Source organism: Rhinatrema bivittatum, chromosome 1, assembly GCF_901001135.1.
Source record: "Rhinatrema bivittatum chromosome 1, aRhiBiv1.1, whole genome shotgun sequence".
In the NCBI taxonomy this organism is placed as follows: Eukaryota; Metazoa; Chordata; class Amphibia; order Gymnophiona; family Rhinatrematidae; genus Rhinatrema; species Rhinatrema bivittatum.
The window spans coordinates 130,981,403-131,006,711 of record NC_042615.1 but is presented as its reverse complement, the minus strand read 5'-3'; positions in this window follow the sequence as shown (position 1 = coordinate 131,006,711).

Here is a 25,309-nt window from a genome sequence, read left to right as displayed (position 1 = left end):
ATTTAACATGTTTACTTGATCGGCAGGAAGCATCTCAGTCACTTCTGCAAAATTGAAGATGACCAAGCAAAGCTCAGAATTTCAGCAGGATTCTCAAGAAGTTACACACTCTGACAGGAAAAGAAATCTTCCTAATGGGAATATATTCTTATTATTTGGTAATGGAAAAATGTGAATAATCAAAACTATCACATTAATAAAAAAAAAAAGTACAAAAATATTAATTGATATAAAATATAAACAGAAACAAGAGAGTATTTTGAATTTTCTTTTTTTTTTGCTTGGTGATGGTATGGTTGAACAAAAATATAACTGTACTTCTTTTTATTTAATAAAATTGTCTATAACTGCAGTAACACAGAATTACTGTATACTAGCAGAGCTATAGAAGTCTCTCTTTATCAAAAATAGAGGCTGTAGAGTTTTAAGATTTGAAGAAATCTGATTGACTGACAGTAGTATATCATAATTTTGACGTAAAAAGAATTAAAAGTTAAATTTGTTTCCTGTGTCACAAACAAAATATTCATAATGGAGTTGTGGAATAACATAATGGTTAGAACAGCAGGCTATGAAACAAGGAAGCCAGGGTTCAAATCCTACTAACACACTTTGGACCAGATATTAAGTATCACTTAAATGGCTAAATAAGTTTTGACTTAGGTCCTCATTTTCCAATATCGCATGCGATACCAAAAAGGGGTGTTACATTATGCTAATAAGCATGTGTATCACAAATTGCAATAACAGCTATGCAACAAACTCTTAACCCAATTTGGGCTACATTGCCAGTATATATTGCAGTTCATGATATGAGAGAGAGAGAGAGAGAGAGAGAGAGAGAGAGAGAGAGAGAGAGAGAGAGAGAGAGAGAGAGAGAGAGAGAGAGAGAGAGACTTGCTATAGTGCTTCTTCCCTAGACAGGTATTTGTATCCCTATGGGAGGCCCACCTAGTAACTCGAGGTGGGGATTAGGTAAGGGGAGGGGGGGGGTTGGGGGCCACTTTCACATTCAACATGAGACGTACTAACAGAACAGTGGTCTCTTGTGAAGATTTGATGGCCTTCGGAGTGAGGAAACTCACTCCAAGATGAGATTTGGACAATTTGGACAATGTTCTCTCCACCTAGCTTGATGGAACATCAAGCTAGGTGGAGAGAAAATTGTCCAAATCTCATCTTGGAGTGAGTTTCCTCACTCCGAAGGCCATCAAATCTTCACAAGAGACCACTGTTCTGTTTGTACGTCTCATGTTGAATGTGAAAGTGGCCCCCAACCCCCTACACTCATACCTAATCCCCACCTCGAGTTACTAGGTGGGCCTCCCATAGGGATACAAATACCTGTCTAGGGAAGCAACACTATAGTAAGAGTGAGTCAGTCTCTCTCTCTCTCTCTCATGATAAACCTCTAGTGCACAACATGCTGTGCTAACTTTGTGGCACACAATAACTCTTTCCTACTTTACATATGCTCTGCCCCCTGAATACTAAATTAAAAATTTGCATTTGCAAATCATGTTAACGGCTGTTGGTGCAATTTGCAGAATTATCTCCTCTGGTAACTCTTTAGAAAATGACCCCCTTAGTTAGCTATGCAGCACCATTTGAATATTTAGACTAAGTAAGGGGTAAGACAGGGCATTCTGGGGCAGAGCCAATTGTCTGGCTAATTTAGAGCCTGATTTACTAAGCCTTTTTCCCATAGATGCAGAATGGAAAAAAGCCTTAGTAAATCTGGGTCTTATTTGGATAAATGCCGATATTCAGATTTATCCTGCTTAATTAGCAGGATAAGTGTAGGATTGCTATTCAACTGTCCTTAAGTTAGCCAGATAAATTAAGCCAGCTAACTATAAGACAGCCATCTTCCATTAAATATTCAAAAGACAGAAATTATTATGCTACCCCGGATTCAAATTTGGGAAGCATTGCATATCCATAAAAAACACAGTCCGTGATTTGATGGTTGTACTGGAAACTAATCTTTCCATGAAAACCCATATTAATACCATAATACGTAATGGTTATATGAAACTACAGATGTTGAAACATTTAAAACCTCTTTTACACATGGAAGACTTTAGAACAGTTTTGCAATCATTGATTTTTTCTGGAATAGACTATTGTAGCTCACTACTTCTGGGTATTCCCTCCTTAACCTTGTGTCCTCTCCAATTACTACAGAATTCTGCAGCAAGATTGCTCTCAGGTACAAAAGGATATGATCATATCATCCCTTTCTTGCTGACTTACACTGGCTACTGGTTAGAGCTAGAATCAAATATAAACACTTATACTAATTCATAAATTGATAAAACAAAAATAAAAATAATCCATGGGTAAGTTCCAGATTACATATCTACACTCCATCCAGAGCTATGAGATCACAAAATAATGGTTTATTAGAAGTCCCAACACATGGGGACACATCAAGAAGGCGAGAGAGTGAGCTTTTTCTATAGCAGGTCCAGTCCTCTGGAATACCCTACCAGAATACCTAAGAACACAGAATGATGTAAACATTTTTAAAAAGGGGCTATCTAAAGAAGAGTTTGCAGTGGAAGATGCTGTTCTATAATGAATAGTGATTTATATATTTTGTAAAAGATGATTTATTTTCTGTATCTTTTTCAAGATGTATTCTTTGTTTTAACTGTTATGAAATTTTATTATGTATGGTTGTATTTTAAACTGCAGTAATGTATTGAAGAGTGGTATACAAAAAAATGTTTTCAAATAAATAAATAAATACTCAATGGCACAGTCATGCCACTGAGTACCTCAGTCAAGTTAACTGGACAAGTTTATGGCTAGCAGCCTGCTTGTGACCTTGGACATATCACTTTGCCCTCTATTGCTTCAGGTACCAATTTAGGGTTTCATTTACTAAACATTTTCCCATAGACAGAGAATGTGAGAACAGCCTTAGTTATTCAGGCCCTTAGATTAGAAGCCCTCCGGGGACAGGGAAATACTTACAGTACCTGAATGTAATCTGCTTTGAAATGGCTGACCAGTTACGAAAAGCAGAATATAAATTAAACTTGAAATTAAAATGATTCAGCAGCATATTATTATTTTCCAGAAATACAATTTTAAAGTACAAGAACATTCTCAGCTACACATTTTTGGGTTAATTTTGAAAGCCATTTATGCAAATAAAGCATGACTTTATGCATGTAAATGACCTGCAATAAAAATTACCTGGGATTTGAATGCATAAAAGTTAGTGCAAAACCCAATTTTGCACCTAATTTTACATGCACAGAAAAAAGACGTTCTAGCTGGCAGAGTTGGACTAGAATTTTGTTTTACACACATATGAACGTTAATTTTGCATGCACTAGGTATGTTGTTGCAAAGAGCATATATAACTGCATCTGAGTTTCTGTGTATACCTTCACATAATTTTCAAAGCAAACTTATGCTCACAAGTTTGCTTTGAAAATTAACCTGTGCATATAGGTGCTATGTAAATACCCATAATTTTAAAAAAATACCCTCTTTGACAGTAGAAAAGTTCAATGTAGGAGTGCAGTGGATAGCTTAGATTGGCTCTTTTTTGATAGAAGAATTAAAGTATATTCAAATATAATGACAAAACCTGATTCATTAAGGATTGTGTGACACTCGAGTGGTCCATGGCATCGTTACAGCCAGAGGAAAGCACACAGAAACTCTGGCTGTGCTTAAAGTGACATTATTTACAGTGATTTTAAACACATACAAGTGGCAGCAAACAATAGAGCAGACTCTTTGAACTCAGGCAATCTCTAAGCTTTAAGTACAAGCAGTTTTTACCAACCTTACAGATAAGTCCTCAGTCAGTACGCTGGGACTCCATCAGCTTCCCGGGGCTTGTCTAGGCCCTCAAGTTTTATGCTCAGGGTTTGGATACTTCCATCCTCCCATGATACCATGGAGAGCCCAAGCTTAAGGAGAACCAGGCTAGATATCTGAGTCTGGTCCTTTAAGGTAGATTGAGGGAGATGCCTATACACTTTCTCACAGCATTGCTGGGATAAGCATTCCTCTGTACAAGGGAAACCTCCCTTGACAGAGAATCAATTGCGGAGTATTGTCTCTCGCGTGATCTTAGCTTCCAGCCAATGTAATCCAGTGGAAGCCTTTGTCCAACTTTCTTCTGGCTATTATGGCCTTTTCGGCTTCTTCTGATCCTCATATCTTCTCTGGCCTCCTTTTCAGCCAATGCCTTGTGAGCGGTTTCAACTCCCTTTGTGGGAGTGTCATCCGGGAGATTACCTCATCCATCCAGGCTTGTGGACGGACCTTGCCCTTCCCCAGGGTGTAATTGTCCTGACAGCATTGCCACCAGGGCTTATGAGGTTTAGTGTCCTTATGAACTTGGTCTGGGCATTCCACTGGAAAGGGCTTTTGAACTGCTGGCTCTTTGAGGTCATGCTTAGGTGGACCCATTGTATGCTGATCCAAAAGGGCTTTCAAACTTGGGCAATCTTTCCAAATAATCATGGGATAGGGTAACCAGGGCAGTACTCCGACCTCCATCATCACTTGACTGGCCGGGGTCTCCAGGTAAACCCAGCTAATGGGATATCGTTGATGGTCCCCATGAACATGCCAATGTCACTACTTTTCTAGCTTCAAAATAGATCCATTTCAGCAAATTGCTCCTCATACGTGTTTTTACACTACCAGAGTTCATTAGTGCTGGGGTGGGAACCCCATTCAGCTCCACTGGTAACACACATTTAGAGGCTCCCTGGCTGGCGACATCTACTAAGTTGCAACAATAAGAAGTTACCGCATTAGCGTCCATTGCCTCCAGTTCTCCTGCGGGAACAGTTTCTTGCGAAGTGTCATCACACCCCACAATGGAAGCATGTCAAGCCAACTTAAGGTTGCTGCTGGGGTGACTGGTTCAGTCGGTCCTGTCCCGGAGGGTTCGGGCTCTGCCTTTTACTCTCTAGGTTGAGGGTTTTATCTCAGCAGGATGGTGGTGTGGGCATGGTCTGGGCCTGATGGTATGCCTCTGCTACCTCCAGGGCATTTTCTATCATCAGGTCCAGATGCCAGTGAATCCATTGCTGCATGGGCGGACTGAGACAGTTCTAGAACTGTTCCAGCAAAATGACTTTGATCATCTCCTCCCAGTTTTTCTGTCTGGACACAGCCACTTCCAGGCAGCATCGTTGAGGAGGTGGAACAAGTTCCTAGGCTTCTCTCCAGTCTGTAAACCTCCCCCTTGAAACCACTGCTGGTACGCTTCTGTGGTGATTCCTGCTCTTTGTATGATCATTGCCTTGACCTCTGTATACGTGGCCATCCCCTCTGGACTGGTTGTTTGATAAGCCTCTTGACTCGGTACAGTAAGTACATTCCTAGGTAGTTAGCCCTTACTTACTATTTGACCCCTCTCTAACCAGACGGGGATATCCCCCTTGGCCAGACACAAGATGGGTTGGAGCTGGCAGGGCCCCAAGAAAAGAGAGAGAAAAAAAACTCTGCAAAGAAAATGACCACTTCACAGTCCTCCCAAGACACTGCTTTTTCCCTCTGTGCCTTGCTTAGAGGGATCCCACATAGGATACCATCAGACTGATGCAATACCGATGTGCTATAAATGTGTGTGTAAACTGGACGCACTTTTTTTTAACACGCACACAATCACCTCTCCTGGGTGCTCAATGCAATAGGAAAATGAGCCGCCACGCTAAAAGGGACGCACTAGGGATAAATTGTGCACCTTAGTGCGTACCATAATATTAAGTCAGAGGAACTACAGAAAAACAGTATTTTCTGCTTTTCTGTTAACTTTTGGGGCTCCTCAAGCCTTAACTTCAGCTCCTGGGCTGGCGTTAATTTTTTAAGGTAAAATGTACACATTCGGGTAGATTTTTAAAAAGCGCGATTTGGCGTACTTTTGTTGGCGCATCAGGCGCCAACAAAAGTACGCTGGATTTTAGTAGATACACGCATAGCCGCGCGTATCCGCTAAAATCCTGGATCGGCGCGCGCAAGGCTACCAATTCCGTATAGCTGGCACGCGCCGAGCCGCGCAGCCTACCTCCGTTCCCTCCGAGGCCTCTCCGAAATCGGAGCGGCCTCGGAGGGAACTTTCTTTTGCCCTCCTCTCACCTTCCCCTCCCTTCCCCTACCTAACCCACACTCCCGGCCCTGTCTAAACCCCCCCCTTACCTTTGTCGGGGGATTTACGCCTCCCGGAGGGAGACGTAAATCCCCGCGTGCCAGCGGGCCACTAGCGTGCCGGGACGCGACCTGGGGGCGAGTCCGGAGGGCGCGGCCACGCCCCCGGACCGCCCCGGGCCATATCCATGCCCCCGGACCTGCCCCCGAAACGCTACGTCCCGCCCCGAAAACGCCGCGCGGATCGGGCCCGCCCCACGACACGCCCCCGACACGCCCCCTTCGAAAACCCCGGGACTTACGCGAGTCCCGGGGCTCTGCGCGCGCCGGTAGGCCTATGTAAAATAGGCGCACCGGCTCGCAGGGCCCTGCTCGCGTAAATCCGGGCAGATTTACGCGAGCAGGGCTCTTAAAATCCACCCCCTTGGGAGCACATTTATTTTTTACATAAGGGGGTAATAACTAATAACCTCAACAACATGGCATTTACATGTGATGAGCACTATTAGCGATGCACTGGTTTGGACGTGTATTTTGGACATGGTAATCCCCTTATTGCATAAGGGGTTATGAACATGTGTCCAAAACGCACGTCAAACCACAAATTAACCTGTTCGCTAGCCTGAGCCCACAGCATTGCATCAGCCTGCATATGTGGTACTCAAGCAGTCAGTGGCATGGTTACAGCCAGAGGAAATCACACAGGAACTCTGGCTGTGCTTAAAGTGCCCTTTATTTACAGTGATCTTAAAGACACATAAGTGGCAGCAAACAATAGAATAGATAGCTTGAACCCAGGCAATCTCTATGCTTTAAATACAAGCAGTTTACAAACCTTACAGATAAGTCCTCAGTCAGTACGCTGGGACTCCGTCAGCTCCCCGGGGCCTGTCTAATCTGTCTAGGCCCTCATATTTTATGCTCAGACTTTGGACTCCTCCCTTTTCCCAGGATAACTTGGGGAGCCCAGGCTTAAGGAGGACCAGGCGGGATACCTATACACTCCCTCACAGGTTGATTTTCAAAGTATTCAGGTAAATCAAGGGCTTTGAAAATCTACAAAATCTGAGCAATTAATTTTAGCTGCTCAAATTTTGAATGATACAGGGTATAGGGTTAGATTAGTATTTCTTCCTCCTAGCTTGTGGTGCTTCTGACAGATGGATGGATGTCAAGAGGAAGAAGTAGCTGTTGATCCTGTACTTACCTTGTCTTTTGGGTGAACGGGAGAAGACTTAACTTGTTAGCACTGATTTTCATTGCTAATTGGTTCTTGCCAGTTAATTTCTACCTGGCTAGATTTAGGTTGGATTTTTTGCTAAAAATTTAGCTGGCTAATTCAGAAAGAAATCACCTTAATTTTCTTGGCCTTATTTTGGCCAGCTAAATTAGGCACGCACCATTTTTTGAAAATTGGGCTCTGAGGCTTTCCTTCCATTCTGCATCTATGAGAAAAAAGTTTAGTGAATCAGGCCTTTAGATTAAATTTATTTTTCAGAAAAGTATTTCATAGACTTAACTGGAACAATTTTGAAAATAACATATCTGAAGTCAACTTAATTAAATACTGTGCTTATTCCAAAGCTTAACAAGTAATCTCTTTTATTGTAATACTTGCTGATATTGATTTATATGCAATGTAGGAATGCAACCAATAGATCAATAATGGATATTAAAAAAAAAAAAAATCTAAACATATAATACACTTGAAAATGACCTTTAAAGGACTTGCATTGCTAGTAGACGGTTGCTTTTCTCTCCCAGTGGGAATATTTCCCATTGTCTTCTATTAAGTCTTAAAACAGAGATCAACCTGAAAATATTGACCTTATTTAATGAAGATTTTTTTTTTCCATAGGAACAGAATGGGCACAACTGAATATTTTAAAGGAAGGTCTACAGCATCTGATATAGGGCCAGAAAAATGTCAATGCTCAAGACAAATTACAATAAGATCTTTTAAAGTCACCAAGTAATTAAAGCACATTAAATTGGAATGGCCATATGTTTGCCATCTTTTAAGACCTGGCCTCGGGAATCAAATAAAACACAAGAGATTCCAAAAGGTCAGAAAACCTTGCAATACAGATATATATTAAATAGATGTGGGGTTTTGCTCTGCTGACAATTTCATTAGACTATAAAAGGCTGCTTATTCCAAGCCTATAGAAGTACAGATGACTACCCACAAAAAAAAAAGGATCTTGGAAACAATATGGACAATACTCTGAAATCTTCAGCTTAGTGTGTGGTGGCAAACAAAAAGCAAATAGAATGTTAGGAATTATTAGGAAAGAAATGGAAAAGAACATTGAAACTATCATAATGTTTCTGTATCAGTTCTAGGTGTGACCATACCTGGAATATTGTAAGCAGTTCAGATTTCTACTATCTCTTTAAAAAGTAGTACAACTACAAAAGGTACCAAGAAGAGCAACCAAAATAATAAAGAGGGTGGAATGGCTCTCCTATGAAGAAAGGTTAAACATGTTAGGGCTCCAGTCTTGAGAAGAAAATGCTGAGAGGAGGTATAATAGAAGTCTATTAAATCCTGAGTGGAGTGGAACAGGTAAGGGAACAGTAATTTGCCCTATTAAATAGCACTCAGACTAGGGAAAAAGCCATGAAACCAATAGGTAGCATGTTTAAAACAAATTGGAGAAAGTATTTTTACACTCTGCACACAATTAAACTGTGTAATTTAATGTTAGAGGATGTGGTGTAAGCAGTTAATGTAGCTGGGTTTAGACAAGTACCTGGAGGAAAAGTCCACAAACCATGAGTAGCCACTTAAGCTTGCCTGGTTATGTGCAAGATTTGTAATCCTGCAGGGTACTTGTGTCATGAAATGGCCACTGTCAAGGATAAGGATGCTGGGCTTGATGGATCTTTGATCTGACCTATTATGGCATTTCTTATGCTCTTATTCTGGTTATTATAGAAGTATAAAACTAGGATTTGTTCTCAGTGGATATACATTCAGTTATGTGCCCATGGATACAAAATTATGCACAATGAATTTAAGTTTTATTGCAACAGATAAGCTTTCATCTCAGTAAATTTATGATATTGGATGACACTGAGCTAAGCTGAACAATCCCACATCTTCAGTAATAAATGTGTAGTGCAGTTAACAGTATTTCATAGAAACTTACTAGTATTCATGCATCAGTAGAGTATGAAATATCTTACTAATTGAAAAAAAAGAAAGTTGATATTGTTCTTGTACATTTTTATTTATTTTATTTTCACATTTCTTAATAATACACTAAGCTACTTTTATCTAGGAACAACATAAAAATGTCTATTCAATGTAATTAAATCATATATATAAAAAAGAACAAATATAAATGTTGTACTGCAACATGGATAGGTGGCGATGTCCTTTCGTGGATTACAAACTGGCTAAAAGACAGGAAACAGAATAGGATTAAATGGACAATTTTCTCAGAGGAAGGGCAGTGGAGTGCCTCAGGGATCTGTATTGGGACCCGTCCTTTTCAATATATTTATAAATGATCTGGAAAGAAATACGACAAGTGAGGTAATCAAATTTGCAGATGATACAAAATTGTTCAGAGTAGTTAAATCACAAGCAAATTGTGATAAATTGCAGGAAGACCTTCTGAGACTGAAAAATTGGGCATCTAAATGGCAGATGAAATTTAATGTGGATAAGTGCAAGATGATGCATATAGGGAAAATAACCCATGCTGTAGTTACACAATGTTAGGTTCTATATTAGGAACTACCACCCAAGAAATAGATCTAAGGGTCATAGTGGATAACACATTGACATCATCGGTTCAGTGTGCTGTGGCAGTCAAAAAAGCAAACAGAATGTTGGGAATTATTAGAAAGGGAATGGTGAATAAAACGAAAAATGTCATAATGCCTCTGTATCGCTACATGGTGAGACCGCACCTTGAATACTGTGTACAATTCTGGTCGCCGCATCTCAAAAAAAATATAGTTGCGATGGAGAAGGTACAGAGAAGGGTGACCAAAATGATAAAGGGAATGGAACAGCTCCCCTATGAGGAAAGACTAAAGAGGTTAGGACTTTTCAGCTTGGAGAAGAGACGGCTGAGGGGGTATATGATAGAGGTGTTTAAAATCATGAGAGGTCTAGAATGGGTTAATGTGAATCAGTTATTTACTCTTTTGGATAATAGAAAGACTAGGGGCACTCCATGAAATTAGCATGTAGCACATTTAAAACTAATTTGAGAAAGTTCTTTTTCACTCAACGCCCAATTAAACTTTGGAATTTGTTGCCAGAGGATGTGGTTAGTGCAGTTAGAGTAGCTGTGTTTAAAAAAGGATTAGATAAGTTCTTGGAGAAGTCCATTACCTGCTATTAATTAAGTTGACTTAGAAAATAGCCACTGCTATTACTAGCAACAGTAACATGGAATAGACTTAGTTTTTGGGAACTTGCCAGGTTCTTATGGCCTGGATTGGCCACTGTGGGAAACAGGATGCTGGGCTTGACAGACCCTTGGTCTGACCCAGTATGGCATGTTCTTAAGTAGTTATCTCACTCAAAGGTTGCAGGAAGCTCCATTCCCAGGAATAGGAAGGGGAAGCCAAATCAGGAAGCAGTAGGGTGATGTTAAGGTCATTCATTAACAATGAAGAGAGGAACACAGCCCCAGGAGGAACATATGGCAAAACTGGATTAGAAGTTTTGAAAGCAGTTAGTTAGGAAGAGTCTAGGAGGCAGTATTCAGAGAATTGGATGGACAAGAACACATACCACCTGTATATATCTGGCTCTAATAATTAGAGTGGTATAAATCAACTCAAAACAGTCAGGGTGGTCAGAGCTGGGGAGAAAGCCTTCAAGAGGAAGTTGCTGATAGAAGATACAGTAGGAAATCCCAGTTAACAGGTGAATTTTATAACCCTGACTATGCCAAAACTGGGAGATATGCGAGTAACTTTGGCCAGCACACCAAGCGGATTTTAAATGCCACCCAAATACATGCGTATCTCTCACTACGCACAGAAATTTCTCAAAAAAGGGGCAAAGCATAGGAATGGTCTGGACGTGGCATGGGAATTCCTGGATTTCTCAATGAAATCAGCATGTAAATACTTGCTCACACAAATGCACACCGGGGTCCCCTACTGTTTAACTTTACTTCTGCTATGGCTGGTGGGTAAGTCCTAAACAAAAAAAAGTAAAGAGGTGAGCATGGTTTTAAGGGTCGGGGTTAACAGGGTAAAAGGGATGCTATTTAACTAGGGGGGTTAGGCAGTCCTATCTCTTTCCTGGGCAAACTGTGAACGAATTGAGAAAATGTTTAATTACATTGGTGCGCGTCCCTTTTAAAATTTCCCCCGTTATGTGCAAAAGGTGGCATTTGTACACTTCCATTATAAAATTGGGCACACATGTACACGCATTCAGCCAATTTGATAATATGCATGCATATATGTGCATATGTTATAAAATGGCCGCATTCTTTTATGCGAGCTGGCATACATGCGTACATGTGCGCCTGTGTGGTGCTTTTAAAATTCACATGTAAGGTTTGTGAAGGCTTGGGCCACTAGGAATGCTCTGGAAGGTTAGTCTTAACATACTACAGACAAGATACTGTTTAGGGGCTTATTTACTAAAATGTGTTAGTGCAAATGCAAGCTTGATTGCATGTTAACCATATCGGGCGGATTTTAAAAGCCCTGCTCGCGTAAATCCGCCTGGATTTACGCGAGCAGGGCCTTGCGCGCCGGCGCGCCTATTTTCCATAGGCCGCCGGCGCGCGCAGAGCCCCAGGACGCACGTAGGTCCTGGGGTTTTTGGAAGGAGGCGTGCCGGGGGCGTGTCGGGGGGGGCGGGATCCGGCGACGTGGCGTTTTGGGGGCGGGGCGCGGTGTTTCGGGGGCGGGACAGGGGCGTGGCGCCGGCCCGGGGGCATGGTCCAGGCCTTTGGACCAGCCCCCGGGACGGAGCATGGCGCGCCAGCAGTCCGCTGGCGTGCGTAGATTTACGTCTGCTTCTCGCAGGTGTAAATCTACGGACAAAGGTAAGGGGGGGTTTAGATAGGGCCGGGGGGTGGGTTAGCTAGAGGAAGGGAGGGGAAGGTGAGGGGAGGGCGAAAGAGAGTTCCCTCCGAGGCCGCTCCGATTTCGGAGCGGCCTCGGAGGGAACGGAGACAGGCTGCGCGGCTTGGCGCGCGCCGGCTGCCCAAAATCGGCAGCCTTGCGCGCACCAATCCAGGATTTTAGAAGATACGTGCGGCTACGCGCGTATCTTATAAAATCCAGCGTACTTTTGTTTGCGCCTGGTGCGCAAACAAAAGTACGCGAACGCGCTTTTTTTAAAAATCTACCCCTATGTGTATTAGTCGAAAATAAAGTTAATGTGGATAAAGCAAAAAAATGTTAACGAACTGTGTTACATGTAAATTGATATAAAGCAGTTCATTAACTGATGTGATGTTCCCCTACTAATGTCGGTATATAAAAATCTACAAATAAATAAATAAAATTAATATTAAAATGGGTTAAAATGAAATGTGTAAACAATGCAATTTTTGTTACCCACCAGCAGATTTGGGCTGCCATCTCATCCCATCTCTTTCCAAAGACAAGAGTAAGGCTCCTCCAGGTTGAAGTCCTCCTACTCTACAGTCAAGGATCCCTGTGTCAAGGGAGTGTGGAGCTACAAGAACTTTTGATCAGATTTGGATTTAAGATTTATTTACTCGTCTTTCCAAATACATGTTCAAGATTAGTTACAATTCAAGTACAGTAGGTATATAAAAGCATCCCCAAAATTTTCAGTTCGCTTTGCTTTTTTTTTTGTTTCTGGGAGGGAAGTTTTGTATAAATTTGGTTAGTTTACTTTTTGGGGTGGTTTGGAAATAAAATAAAACTAAAAAACCTCCCCCCTACCTCAATCCACTACAAAATAAAGGCAGAAATCTGCTGGCCCTGACTGGGCCATCACAGGGCAAAAGTGGCCTGGTCTGGCATCAAGGACTGGTCCTGGTAGGTACCTTGGCCCAGCTCTGAGGCCTCATCCCAGAAACAAGGCCTAAGCCCAGCACCAGGGTTCAATCCTGATTTCTAGTCCCAGCACAGAGTCCTAGGCCTTGGCCTCCTGACGTCTTCATTCTGCATTTCAAAAATAATGCTGTTCACTTGGAGGACAGTGCCAGAGTGATGTCATTGTGGCACCTTCCTTCAGAGAAGACAGCACCATTTTGATGTACATTTCAATGGCCTCAAGGTCAGGCCACAGTGCCTCAGGACCAAGCCATGACACTGGGATCAGATCTCAAGGCTGGACCAAGGCAATGGGCCTAGGCCTCATGAGAAGACCAAGCCATAAGAATGGGCCTTGGAAATTGGACCAGACCTCAGGGCCAGGGCCATGGCCATGCCTTAACACTGACACTAGATTTCAGTGTTTCATTCATTGTATTTTTTTGTATTCATTAGAAATGAATGCACATCCCTAACATTAGAAAGCTGTCTTTCCTGATAACTTACTGCCCTGGAAGGCTTACAGTCGTGGACAGTAACTTCAAACTGGCATTCATATGCAAATTTGCGTGTAGATGTCAGCCCATGCTCAGGTACACAGCCATTTTATAACATGTGCCAAATTTTAAGTGGGCATGCATATGTGCAACCAAATCCTGCTTCCACCACATATATCAGGGAATTTTAAAAGAGGTGTGCGCCAAAGCCATCCCCAGTTTTACCAGTTCGTCCCCAGTTTTCCCAGTTAAAAGATAGGTCCTCCAACCTCCCTGGTTTGATAGCCTTCACACCACCAGTTAGCCATGACCCTTAAAACACCGCAAATGTCTAGTTTTCTTTAAATTTTAACTTACATGGCATCCATAGCAGAAGTAAAGTTACACTGTAGAGGACTTTGGCATGTGCCAGGTTAGACAGTACTTACATGCACATCTTAGGTTCACACCCGGCCCATACCATGCCCACACCCTGTTCCTTTTTGAAAACTTTCAAGATGTGCAAGCTGCTAGAGATAAGTGCGTATTTCGGTGGCATTTAAAATCCGCTCAGCACTCATGAGCCCGACTTCTTTACGTATCCCTATTTAATGCACATGTCAGGCTCTTAAAAGAATAAGAGTGGATGGGGTGTGAATGTTTTTGTTCTCACAGATTGGAACTAATGCTTTGGGTGGGGTTATTTTGAAAATCTTGGGTCATTATGCTTTGCCTATAACCAATGAGGTGACATTTTTCTTGTATTTATCTCTTGGTTGTTATCAGTTTGCTTGAATGATTGTCAGGTTCTTTTGACCTAATAAAGATAAATAAAAAAAAATTTCACCTCTAAGTTAGTATCCTACACTTCTCTTGGAGTGGGGAGATTTATATCTGTGACAACCTTAATATTGCTGGGGATATGAGTATGGAGATTTTAGTTCCAGAGGGGGCTTTACATTTGTCTCAATCATTATGGCTAAGGTAACTTCAGTATACAGAAGTCTTCATTCTTCAATCAAGAGGATGAGGAGAGAACAGAGCCCCATCAGGGCTTACATTACTGGCAGAAGTAACACACGTGCAAAGGTAACACACATGCATTATCAGTGGTAGCAATATATTGGAGTTATCTTCTGCTAATCACTATTGTGCCCATTAGTAAATCTTGTATTAAAATAGCAGACAATAACTGCATTGAAATCAACTGTTAATGCAGATCAAAGGTTGATTTTTACTCTACTGAGTAAATAGGCAGGGCTGGCCTATGCGTAGGGCAAGTTGGGTGATCACCCAGGACACCAAAAGCAAAGGAGCATCCTGGGAACTACTGGTATCACCCATTGGGTTGATAGCCAGTGGGCTAGGCAGCTGTGATGCTGACCAAGGGTATAGACCTAATTTAGCAGGAGATACAACTCAAGTAAATGCTAGCTGCAGAGAGTCCACCCCCTTAAAGACATATGTGTTCCCAGGCGGACAGCATGGAAATCGCTTCCTGCCTTTACGCCCTTGCTCGTTTGAGGAGATGGACTTGGCCACTCCTCTTTATGGGTGCCAGAATCTCTCCTCTTTATTCATAGCTGCACAGTTTAGTGATAAGCTGCTTGAACCATGTGGGCGCAGGACAATGGAAAGAGGAGATGGCACTCGGAGAAAAGAGCAGCTACATTTAAAGCTATAGCCAGGGCATGAAAGTGGGGTTATATCTTCCAAATTGTTGTGAGTCTGACCACTTGCTGGTACTGTTGAACACATTGCTGTGTGTGTGTGTGTGTGTGTGTGTGCATGTTTGTATATAGTGTCATAGAGGTCAATATTCAGCCAGCTGTCCAGACATATTTATCTGGGTATCTTTATCTGGATTTTCAGCCCGCAGCCATTCTGGCTGAATGTCTGATCAAAAGTTAACCATACAAAGTTTTCAGAGTAACTTTAAGCCTACTATTTGCCTGGACAGAGTCACCCAGGCAACTGTCTGGGCAGGACTACCAGGAAAAACTGTGGCTGCACTCATACTGCCTTTGATTGTATGAGTATGGTCAATGATTTTTTCCCCTAAAAATATATTAACTATGGAATTTATCCAGCTGTCTCCAAACGTTAGCCAGAAAAAAAACATGTATATATTAACTTCAGTCATTCATATTTTCCAGGTGAGCTAAATTCTTTACATGAAATATCTACATAAAAGTGAGAAAAGTGTAAGAAGTTAAGTAAGAGGCTTGGCTGAAGTTCTTAGAGGGGGTGGAAGAAAGGAGTGAGTGGGCACTTGGGAGACTTGGGAACTTTTTGAGGGAAGAACAGGACTTTTCCGCTCCCCTCCCCAGTCCCACACTCCCCCACTTCCCAGAAGTCTTGTTCTCAGCCTCCTCCCCTCCCAGATCTCACTTTATCAGCAGTCTTGCTCCCCAGCTGCCTTTCACCACCACCATTTACTCCCAGAACCCCTACTTTGCAGAAATAGTTCTCCTGTCCCCAGCAGTCTTGTTCTCCCTGTCATAGCTTCTCATCTACAATCTCCTCCCTCAGCGCAGTTGGCCAGTGCATTATTTCTCTTCTGCCAGCTCTGCCATGACCCCCTCACTCACTCTCTATGCTTCAAACATTCACATGATCATGGCCTTGCAAAGTGGACTACTTCTTCAGGTGCCAGCAGCCGAGAGGAAGGTAGTCGACGCTACAAGGCTGCAATCTTTGATTCTTCATTTGCAAGGAGGGTAAGTGAGGAGGAGATTGCAACAACAAGGCAGGGATAAGCAGCAGAAAGGGAATATTGCGCCCTCCCACTGCCACAAAAGAGGCCCGCGCCATGTTTTAAGATGGCGCCAGCTGTCCATTGCTCCTACCATGTGACAGAAGCTGTCCAATGGCATCGATAAGGGGCTTTCACATGGTAAGGGCAAAGGGCCACGGCGCCATTTTGTTTACTGGCAGCCGATGTCCTCCCGGGACCCCGGCTGGACCACCAGGGACTTTAGGCAAGTTTTTGGGGGGTCGGGAGGGTGGGAGATTGTAATTAATTAAATCTGAAGGGTTGGGGGGGGGGGGTTTTCAGTTCGGAACAGCTGAAAAAAAATCTGCCCGAACCGCGGGAAACGAAATTTCCAGCGGCGAGCTGATAACAAAGGCCGAACCAAAAGGTTCAGCCGACTCAAATCTCTAGAATACATGCACAAGTTGCTATTTTGTAAGTTGAATACTCGCATATATTACTAAAATTATTCATATATTTTTTTATACCTGCTAATTAAGCCACAGAAGTGAAATTGTCCTTTTATTATGTCTGCAGTATTTAGAAGGGACATTAAAATTAAGAGGCATGGTGTCAGGGTCTGGGAGAACTAGATAAGGTATCGGCAAACTATTGATTGAAAATGCATGCACATTCTTCATAAAATACATGCCCTCACATATGACTCAGGGTTATTATGTACATATTTTATTTATTTATTTAGCAGTTTTTTATACCGACCTTCATAGTAGATAACCATATCGGATCGGTTTACATTTTAACAAAGGGTAAAACTGAGGTAACAATTCTGGTAAATAATAGATAACAAAGGAAAAGGAATAAGTCAAAGTTACAATCAACAAGGTATGGAAAACTTGGAGGCTTAAAGACAAGCTGGAAGGAAGATAGAGGCAGGTAGAATAAATATAACATGATACGAATAATTTAACGGGTTAGAGCATATGCTTTAACCAGGAAATGCCAGTGTCCATTGTTCAGGAGGAAGTGTGTCAGAGTCCTTGTAAGAAGTGAGGCTCAAACTAGTGATTATCCGGTGGATCTGGGAAGGCTTGGTGAAAGAGCCACGTCTTTAGTCTTTTTCTGAAGGTTAAGAGGCAGGGTTCCAATCTGAGATTTGCTGGGATATTGTTCCAGATAGCTGGGCCTGCAATTGAAAAAGCTCTGTCTTTGGTCGTAGAGCGGCGAGTGGCTTTAGTAGGGGGAAATTTCAGAGTGCCTTTGTGGATATCTCTCGTTGGTCTGTTAGAGGAGTGGAGTTTGAAAGGGATATCCAGGTCGAGTTGGAGTTGCTGATGGATGGTTTTGTGTATTAGGGTAATAGATTTGTACAGGATTCTGAAATTTACTGGTAACCAATGTAGGTTTCTGAGGACGGGGGAGATGTGTTCACCGCGGCTGGTGTTGGTCAGCAGTCTCGCTGCCGCATTTTGTAACATCTGCAGTGGTTTGGTGGTAGATTTAGGGAGGCCTAGAAAGAGGGCACTGCAGTAATCTATTTTGGCGAACAGAAGAGCCTGGAGGACTGTCCTGAAGTCTTGGAAAAATAAGAGTGGTCTCAGTCGTTTCAAAACCTGTAGTCTGAAGAAACTGTCTTTGGTAGTTGTGTTGACCATTTTTTTAAGGTTTAGACGATTGTCTATTATTACCCCAAGGTCTCTAACGTGCGTACAGGTGATGTGAGCATTGTGCGGTGAAGGTGGAGGAAGATTGTTTTTATTTGAAGAGATGAAGAGAAGTTCCGTCTTTGAGGCATTGAGGACCAAGTTTAAGCTGTTGAGTAGATTAGTAATGGATAGAAGACAGTTATTCCAGTAGGTGAGAGCTTTTGAGATGGATTCTGTTATTGGGATTAGAATCTGTACATCATCTGCGTACAGATAGTGAATTAGGTTGAGGTCTGTCAGTAGTTGGCAGAGGGGGAGGAGGTATATATTAAAGAGGGTTGGAGATAAGGAGGATCCTTGTGGTACGCCAAGGGAAGATTTTGTTAGAGGTGACTCCTCGTTATTGATTTTGACTTTAAAAGTCCTATTGCTGAGAAAGGACCTGAACCAGTTGTGGGCTGATCCGGAGATGCCGATATCCTCAAGGCGATCCAGGAGGATGGTGTGGTTGACTGTGTCAAATGCCGCCGAAATGTCTAACAGAACTAATAAGAAGGAATGTCCTTTGTCTAATCCCATTATAATATGGTCTGTAAGCGAAATGAGGAGGGTCTCCGTGTTGCGTGATTTCTGGAAGCCATATTGCATACATATGTTACATATTGCATACATATTGCATACATATTGCATACATACATATTGCATACATATTGCATACATATTGCAATATGTATGCAATATGTATTATATGTAATATATGTAATATATGTAATATATATGTAACATACATATTGCATACATATTGCATACATATTGCAATATGCATACATATTGCATACATATTGCATACATATTGCAATATGCATACATATTGCATATATTGCATACATATTGCATACATATGTTACAATTAGTACACACATACAGGCCAATGCAGTTATTTGGGCATTAAGAAACTGCGCTGGTTTTCAGTGAACATTTTTTATGTATGGCTTAATTTTTCTTTAACTCCCAATGCAGTAATTAAATGAAAATGCACATTTAGTATCTGATTCACTAAGGGACAGATCTTAAAATCTACGCGCGGGCATAGATTTGTTCGCGCAACCTGGCGCAAACAAATCGACGCCCAATTTTATAACATGTGCGCACTGCCGATCGCATGTTATAAAAGCCGGGCTCGGCGCGCGCAAAGGGGTGCACACATGTGCGCGCCGAGCCCGAGGGGAGCCCCGATGGCTTTCCTCGTTCCCTCCAAGGCCGTTACGAAATCGGAGCGGCCTCGGAGGGAACTTTTTTTCGGCCACCCTCCACCTTCCCCTCCGTTCCCCTAACTAAATCGGCCCTCCTACCTTTATTTCAAAATTTATGCCTGCCTGATGCAGGCATAATTTGCGCGCACCGGCTTGCCTTCCCCAGCACAGGCCACTGTGCCGGGCGATTCGGCCCCACCCCCGGACCACCCCTGAACCGCCGCCATGCCCCCAGACCCACCCCCAAACTGCCCCATGACCCCCCGGGCCCGCCCCGGACCGCCGCCATGCCCCCCAGACCCGCCCCCTTCCCGCCCCTTTTTCAAAGCCCCGGGACATACACACATCCCGGGGCTTGCGCGCGCCACCAAGCCTATGCAAAATAGGCTCGGCGTGCGCATGGGCAGATTTTCTTAGGTTACGCGCATATGTTACGTGCGTAACCTTTGAAAATCTGCCCCTAAGGGTTTTTCCCATAGACACAAAATGGCAGAAAAGGCTTAATGATTTTGGCCCTTAGATAGTAACTTTCTAAACAGAGTGCATGCGCCTATTTGCATACATCGGCCCGTGCCCAAAAAACACAGCAATTTTTTAATACATGTGCATGTGTTATAAATTAGTTTGGCTGCACGCACATGTGCATCAAATTTTATGTGAGCACATGCATGTGTGCACAAATTCTGCTTCTACCACATATAGTTGGGGGATTTTAAAATAGGTTCATGCTGCCATTCCCAGTTTTACCAGTTCATCCCCAGTTCGTCCATTTAAGAGATAGATCCACAAACCTCCTTAGTTAGCCTTCACTACCCCAGTTATCCCCGACCCTTAAAACTCCACAGATCTGCCTATTTCTTTATTTTATTACTTTCACATAATCCATAGCAGAAGTAAAGTTATACAGCAGGGGACCTCGACACATGCCAGATCAGTTAGGGATGTGAATCGTTTTTTGACTATTTAAAATATCGTTCGATATATTTTAAATCGTCAAAAATCGTTAGAGGCGCGATATAATAGGAATTCCCCTGATTTATCATCAAAAATCGTAAATCGGGGGAGGGCGGGAAAACCGGCACACTAAAACAACCCTAAAACCCACCCCGACCCTTTAAAATAAATCCCCCACCCTCCCGAACCCCCCCAGAATGTTTTAAATTACCTGGGGTCCAGTGGGGGGGTCCCGGTGTGATCTTCCACTCTCGGGCCACGGCTGCGTTAATAGAAATGGCGCCTGCGCTACCTTTGCCCACAGGCATGGGAATTTTGATGCAGAAAAGCCCATGTTTGTAAATTGTAAAAGCCCAACACATGAATTGTAAAAGCCCAACACATGCATTAATTAGAGTATGAGAGAATATGCTGGGCTTGCATGGGCGCCGGCGCCATTTCTATTAACGCAGCCGTGGCCCGAGAGTGGAAGATCACACCGGGACCCCCCCACTGGACTCCAGGTAATTTAAAACATTTTGGGGGGGTTCGGGAGGGTGGGGGATTTATTTTAAAGGGTCGGGGTGGGTTTTAGGGTTGTTTTAGTGTGCCGGTTTTCCGATCAGATTCCCTCCCCCCCAGCCAAAATCGATCGTTAAGACGATCGATCACACGATTCACATCTTTTTTATTTATTTATTTTTTTAACATTTCTTTTATACCGATATCCGTTCGCACATTGTATCGGTTCACAGTGAACCGATACGATGTACACCTATGTGTGCAAATCCCATTTCTATCATATAAGTCAGGGAATTTTAAATGGGTGACACATCCATGCCATTGCCAGTTTCACCAGTTCGTCCACCAGTAGCACAGATGGAAGAACTCTCCAAGTCACAAAGAATGGGGTAAAATGGCATCCAGTGTGACACAATAGGAGAGGAAAGAGGGAGAAATTTCATTTTGATTTTTGTTTCATTTTCGGGAGGCTTTTATCCCTTTAATTTTGTTTCCTGTCATATTTATTTCATTTTTTTTAGTTAAAAACAAACATTGAAAAAAAAACCCCTCAAACACAGGAAAAAAAAAGAAACAGGGTTTCCCAGGGCATCCCATGTTTTCTATCCATCCCTCCTACCTGGAAAAAAGCTGGGGCTGGGATCCTCCCGGCCCCCACTTACTCTATCCGGGGAGAATTTGCAGATGAGGCTTAGGCCCCAGCCCAAACCAAGGACTTGTTGGGACCTAGACTGAGGTCACAGCAACCTAATGCAGCTTAAGCCTATGCAAAGCTGAGACTTGGGCCAGGGCCTGGGCCTAGGCATCAAGATCAGCTGGTCCCAAAGCCCCGGCCTTGCACAGGCCTAGGTCACTGCGAACTTGATTTAAGAGATACGCAAAGCCCAGGCTTGGAATTCTGGACCTGATGCCTGGGCTCAGTCTAGGCCATGGTACGGGCCCAGGCATAACACTATGGCCCACCTGGGAAGCCTATACCTGATGCCTGGGCTCAGTCTAGGCCATGGCATCGACCCAGGCATAACACTGTGGCCCGCCTGGGAAGCCTGGACCTGATGTCTGGGCATGAGCCTAGACCAGGCCCCAGACCAGGCCCAATGCTGTGGCCCAGCCTGCAGGCAGGGTCCTAACACCAACATCTTAGCCTGGAACTAGGCTCAACTCTGGCACCCAGCCCAAAGGCTGGGTTCTGACAGTGGGGCCTTGTCCTAGGCCAGGGCCTGGACTCAGGCTTGATGCCACAACCTAGATCGGAGGCTGGGTCCTAATACTGGAGCCTCAGCCCAGACCCAAGCTTGACACTGGCCAGGAGACTGAGTCCTGACACTGGGGCCTCGGCCCAGACCAGATCCGATGCCGCAGACCAGCCTGGATCCATAAAGTGGGGCCTCGGCCAAGACCTAGGCTCAATGCTGGTGACTAGGCAGGAGGCCAGGTCCTGATACTGGGGCTTCAGCCTAGGCCAGGGTTCAGACCCAAGATCAATGCTGCAGCCCAGTCCGAAGGCTGAGTCCTGATACCGGTGTAAGCCAAGGTCCAAACCCAGGGCTGATGCAGTGGCCTGGCCCCTGATATCAGGTCTTGATGCTGGGCCTCAGCCTGGATCCAGTCCCGATGCCAGGGCCCAGACCAGAGAGTGGGTGCCAATGGCTGTGCCTTGGCCCCCACCCAGACCCAATGCTGCAGCTCGGCCCGGAGGCCGGGTTCTGACACCTGGGCCTCAGCCTTGACCAGGGCCCTGACCCATGCCTAATGGCATGATCCTGCCCAATGGCAGAGTCCTCATGCTAGGACCTTGGCCCAGAGCCCTGGACTCAGAGCTCCTTCACCTTCTTTATTCAGCTCTTCCTCACTAACTGATGCTGTCCGGTGCCGTCATTGGGCCAGAGCTAATTCAACTACTATATATCAAAATGGCTCTGCAGACAGGTCAGTTGGTGAATAAGAACAAAAAAAAGAAGAAAAAAAACATGTTCTCTCACACATATATGTTCATTTTCTCATTCTCACATGACACTCCTCTCATCAGAATTGGCAGTAGCCACTTCCTCCTTCTGCCCTTGCAGCCAGCGGGATGATTTTTTCTTTAGCAGTGGAGTGCTGATGCTAATCTGCCTCCTGCTTCTTTCTTCCACAACACCTCCTTTTGGCCACCTGGACCACTGCTGCTCTGTCAGGGCCATCCTTCTTTCAGTCAAGTGGCCAAATCTGCTCTGCCTCCTTCTCCTTTAGGCAATCAGGCAGATACTGCAGCCTGTTCCTGCTGTTTCAAAGGGCAGTAGTGGCAGCCATGACATAATTTTCTTTCTACCCATATGGACCCATGTGACATCACTTCCTCTTCCAGGCCACATAGGCAAAAAGAAGATGTTATTGCTCTCAGAACAATGGCATTTTAGACAGCCACCTAGTCCACTTAATCCTTTCATCAGCCAGCTTCCTACTCCTCTCATCTTCCACCCACCCCTTCATATTCCACCATGCCATACCTGAATGTCCACTTTGAAGCATCTGAAAGGCAGAATATAAATCAAATAACTACATTAAAAAAATTCCATTCCTCCCCATCTTTTCCCTCACCTTCCATCATCTTCTTTCCCTTCCCTTTACTTCTCTCCTTCTCTTTCTCTTTCCTTCCCTTCCCCAAATATTTCATGAGGTAATGACAGTTTCCAGCTTGACTGGTGCTATGAGAAACTTTGCCCCTAAGCAGGCCACATCTGAATCAAGCTGCTTCTTTGGCATTTTTGTTGTCTTTGTGGCCTCCTCCCAGCAATGCATCTCAGTCCATGGACCTGAAACAGGGCTTCTGGGGAAGGGGTTACTGCAGGCAAACAGGGCTCACCAAAGCATGGATTCTGGGATGATCTATTTGATTCACTCCCCCATCCCTCCCCCGCTACCAAGGATGGCTCTAAGGAGACAGGGACAGAAGGAGCAGAAAGCTTTACTTCTCCCTGGGGTGGAATTGCTGTACAGCCCCTAGCGCTCTATCAGAAGGAGGGAAGGTGGCTCTTCTTCAGCCACATTGTGATGGAGCACCCTTTGCCAAGGCCACATCGCTCACAGACCAGCTACAGTTCTGGAACAATTCAGTCAGTCTGTTTTTCATGCTGCTCAAAATAAATAATAAACTCATATGAACATCATAAATGAATAGCTTAGTAAGAATGTGATACCTCATATGATATTCGAGCCTCCCACAATTTCTATGAGAGTGCTCACTTCAAAAGTGTCAATAAGTACAGCGTTAACCAAAGTATTGAGAGGTGGTTTAACGCAAAAACGGCGTTAACCAAAGTGCTGAAAAATGGTTTAACGCAAACTGACCTTATTTATAATCATCGGCATCAACATTCAGGATTTTATATTTTACAATTTTTTGAATATTATATTCGTTAGTTATAAAGACAGATCACTTATCCTTATGCGCAGCGTAGAACGGTGACAGCTTTTTCCTATAACACCAGCAGAGACCCGACACGTCCGTGTTTCGTGGACTTCTTCAGGGGTACAAAGTTAAAGCGGTGTATTTTAAAGTCTGTCCCAAAGCATAACGCTATAACGTGATCACAGCTTTAAGAATTAAGCAGAAGCCCTTTTTAAATATTGGGGTTATATTTGCTATCCTCCAGTCTTCAGCTACAATGGATGAATTTAATGATAAGTTACAAATTTTTACTAATAGGTCTGAAATTTCATTTTTTAGTTCCTTCAGAACTCTGGGGTGTATACCATCCAGTCCAGGTGATTTACTACTCTTCAGTTTGACAGTCAGGCCTACCACATCTTCTAGGTTCACCGTGATTTGATTCAGTCCATCTGAATCATTACCCATGAAAACCTTCTCCATTACGGGTACCTCCCCAACATCCTCTTCAGTAAACACAGAAGCAAAGAAATCATTTAATCTTTCCGCGATGGCCTTATCTTCTCTTCTAAGTGCCCCTTTAACCCCTCGATCATCTAATGGTCCAACTGACTCCCTCACAGGCTTTCTGCTTCGGATATATTTTTACAAGTTTTTACTGTGAGTTTTTGCCTCTGTGGCCAACTTCTTTTCAAATTCTCTCAGCCTGTCTTATCAATGTCTTACATTTAACTTGCCAGTATTTATGCTTTATTCTATGGGGGCTTAAAAAGAAAACACTTTTTTTGTGTAACATTTAAAAAATATATATATTATATAATAAACACACTACTGTATCAATTAAAAATGCCCTTGTAAAGCCATTAGATTTGAAATATTTTAAGCAACTCCCTGCAGTTTCCTTGACCATTGGGATTAACATTGTTAGCAAGAGTTTTACAAATACAACACCCTCCATGGTATCTGGCCCATATTTGAAATAATACAACAAATGACACCATACACTTGGGGCCTGATTTTAAAAAGCATTTACACACTTGATATTGGGTTTTGCACATGTAAATGTACTTTACTCGTGTAAATGTGCTTTTGAAAATTGCAACATTATAAGCCATTGAATTGTCCATAGGATGTACATGTATAAGGGTACTTTATGTACGTAAATGGCTTTTTAAATTTGCTATAATAGCACATTACATTTACACATGTAACTCCTTTTAAAATTACCTCCTAAATGAACCCATCAGCATTCCCTGTCAAGAGTTGGG